At 36.5% G+C, this 3,089-nt stretch overlaps 1 pseudogene; it reads right to left on the bottom strand.

Moving 5' to 3' along the window:
- Positions 1 to 304: 304 nt before the first annotated feature.
- LOC149249058 (zinc finger A20 and AN1 domain-containing stress-associated protein 8 pseudogene) lies at positions 305 to 838 on the bottom strand (annotated as a pseudogene).
- Positions 839 to 3,089: the final 2,251 nt, after the last annotated feature.

The following is a 3,089-nucleotide window of genomic DNA, read 5'->3' as shown; positions in this document are numbered from 1 at the left end:
AACTCGAAAACATGTGGTTATTAAACTTCAGATTAAATCAAGAAAATATAGCCAAGACCCTCTAAAATATTATTGTACAAGATTAATCACAAGACAAATATGAGTGTAGATAGACATCCTTAGAAAGATATCCAATCCACAAACAACAAACAAAACACTTATGGCTCCAAGAAAGCAAACTATAAAATGAAATCTTAAAGATGTCCACTCTTTAATCATCATCACACACCATAGCAGAAAAGGTTATTAATCCGTTTCTGAAGGTTTAGCTTAGCTTCATAGATTGGATGACATATGAAACAAACTAAAACTTATCTACCTTTTCTGCCTAGACAACGAGATTTTCTTTCTCAATGGTCGTTCGACCTGATGACCTATAATCAAAGGGGTAATTATGCTTGTCCAAATAGCGGTGCAAAGAGAAAAAGGTGTTCCCACAACGAAAATTTAAGCCTATCAATCCAACACGTTTCATAGAACAATTGCAACAGGTTGGGACCTGCTTTGCTCTCTCTTGTCCTTTTGCCTAGCCTGATTCTCCATTCGAAGAGCCGGGAAAACCATCCAATTCTGCCTGATTAGTTAACTGGAAGGTAGGTTTAGAAACCTTAGCCAGCTTCGCAATATTGTCATTGTTATGTTTGACTGATAAAGTCGAGGATGAAGCCTTGGCCTTGGCTTGCTTCAATACCATATCTCTATCTCTGTAACATTGGAGCAAAAATCCATTGTAGCTGCAACTTTCGAAAAATCCCCAATTATCCGCACACAAAAGAGGCCCTTTGGGAGGCTGGCAACCAGTCTCATCGTGATCTCTTTTATTTCTTTCTTGAGCCATTATCTCACACTAATAGGCCGTCCGGACAAAGCATCTGTTTTAGTTGCTTGACCTTCATCAATATCCTCATCAGAATCCACTGAATCACCATGAGTGCTGCTTCCTCCATGACAGCTTGGGCACTCACCCTATTGGCCATGGGTAAGCACATAAATATTATGACAATTATGGTAACTAATTAGAAGACGAGGTAATCGTGATTTTCAATATTAAAAGTTCATTTTCACATGTTATCACACTAATAGGCAGTCCAGACGGAGCATCTGTTTTAGTTGTTTGACCTTCATCAATATCCTCATCATAGTCCACCAAATCACCATAAGTAACTGGAAGATCTAGAGTTTATATTTGAGACATTTCTGAAGCACTAAAGACAGATAATCAATTTTGCATGCTTGAAACATTCAAAGTTGACGAGAGGTTGGAGTTGTGGTTTCTCTGTGTACATGGGGTTTCTTTCAAGTGGTTTGGAAGCATATGAGGACATGTTCATGGTGTCTAGATATATCAATTGTTGCCACTGTGTCTCAAGTTTTTTTTCTTTCATTTTTGAACTTTTATTATTTCAAGGTTCACATAAATCTCTAGATGAATCACAATTTTTATTTTTCCTTCCATACATAGTGTGTTTTTTGGGCTAAATATATGAAGAAGTGTGTTGCTAAATGACTACATGATTGACTTGCAGGTCGTGGAAGAGCTCTTCCTCTAGGGTTTTCTCCAATCTATTTTCTAGTGGGGAATGAAGCAACGAGTTTCATGGTTATTTTTGCTTTGATAGCTTCAATTGTAGGAGCTACTTCATGCCTTTCAGGACTCCATCATCTCCGGATTTGGGGTGCCCAGAGCTTGGCTTCCAGTGCTACTTCCTCCATGACAGCTTGGGCACTCACTCTATTGGCCACGAGGTAAGCATATAAATATTGTGAAAATTATGGTAACCATATAGAAGATGATATCATCATGATTTTCAATCTTAAAATTTCATTTTCACGTGTTCTCACACTAATAGGTAGTCCGGATAGAGCATCTGTTTTAGTTGCTTGACCTTCCTCAATATCCTCATCAAAATTTACCGAATCACCATAAGTAACTGGTAGATCTAGAGTTGATATTTGAGACATTTTTGAAGCACTGAAGACAGATAATCAATTTGGCATGCTTGCAACATTCAATGTTGAAAGAGGTTGGAGTTTTGGTTTGTCTGTGTACATGGGGTTTCTTTCGGGTGGTTTGGAAGCACATGAGGACATGTTCATGGTGTTAGGATATATCAGTTGTTGCCACTATCCATAGTTTTTACAAATCCTTGTACTATTTTTTATATAAATATCTCCACATTGTCTGCTAAGCAGAGAACTACTCATTGAAGTTTTTTTCAAGCTTTTGTCTGGATTATTCAAAGTATAAAAACTAACTTCACAAGCTAGAGGAACAAAAAATACCTTTCTGTAGCTGATTGATTTTTACTATAAAGGAAATCTGAGTTTCATCATTTCTTCTATCTTTATTTTTGCAGCTAATGTGGAGGAAAAATGTTGACCTTCTGGTAGATGTTGGACACAGACATCACTTCTAATGGCATCTACAATGCCAAAAAGTTCATGACCATTTTCACATGTTCTCACACTAATAGGTATTCTGGAAAATCTCCAGCCACCATTGTTTTTAGCTTGATCTCATCCTCTGCAAATTAAGAATCTAGTGTATGGTATAGATAGGTAATTTGTCATTTTCCTTCTCCAAATTAAGCCCCATTTTGTCAGTACTTATAGTTTGTTAAGCTACCACAATTTTATAATTATAATGGCGTTGGGAGTGGTGAAGTCTCTCGCGGGTTTTCTGTTGCTGTTGAATTTTCGCATGTTTCTTGTTGTCGATGCTATTGTTAGATGGGCTCTCAATGACACCCTTTACCACACACACTGGTACTTAATAATTTCCTAGTAAATATACATATTGTTTTTCTGGGGCATTTACAATATGGAAAACTGATACATTTTATAAAATATTTGTTGTTCACTAATATCTGTGTCTCAAGTATTTATTTTATTCATTTTTGAACTTTTATAAATTTATGGTTCACATAAATCTCTAGATGAATCACAATTTTTCTTTTTCCTTCCATACGTAGTGTTTTTTTTGGGCTAAATATATGATGAAGTGTGTGGCTAAATGACTACACAATTGACTTGTAGTCGTGGAATATCTCTTCCTCTAGGGTTTTCTCCAATCGATTTTCCATTGGGAA

The sequence above is a fragment of the Pinus tabuliformis genome, chromosome 7, assembly GCF_031772625.1.
Source record: "Pinus tabuliformis cultivar Carrire ecotype Pingquan chromosome 7, CPIR1, whole genome shotgun sequence".
NCBI lineage: Eukaryota > Viridiplantae > Streptophyta > Pinopsida > Pinales > Pinaceae > Pinus > Pinus tabuliformis.
Note: the sequence above shows the minus strand (reverse complement) of the source record. Positions and strands in the feature narration are given on the sequence as shown.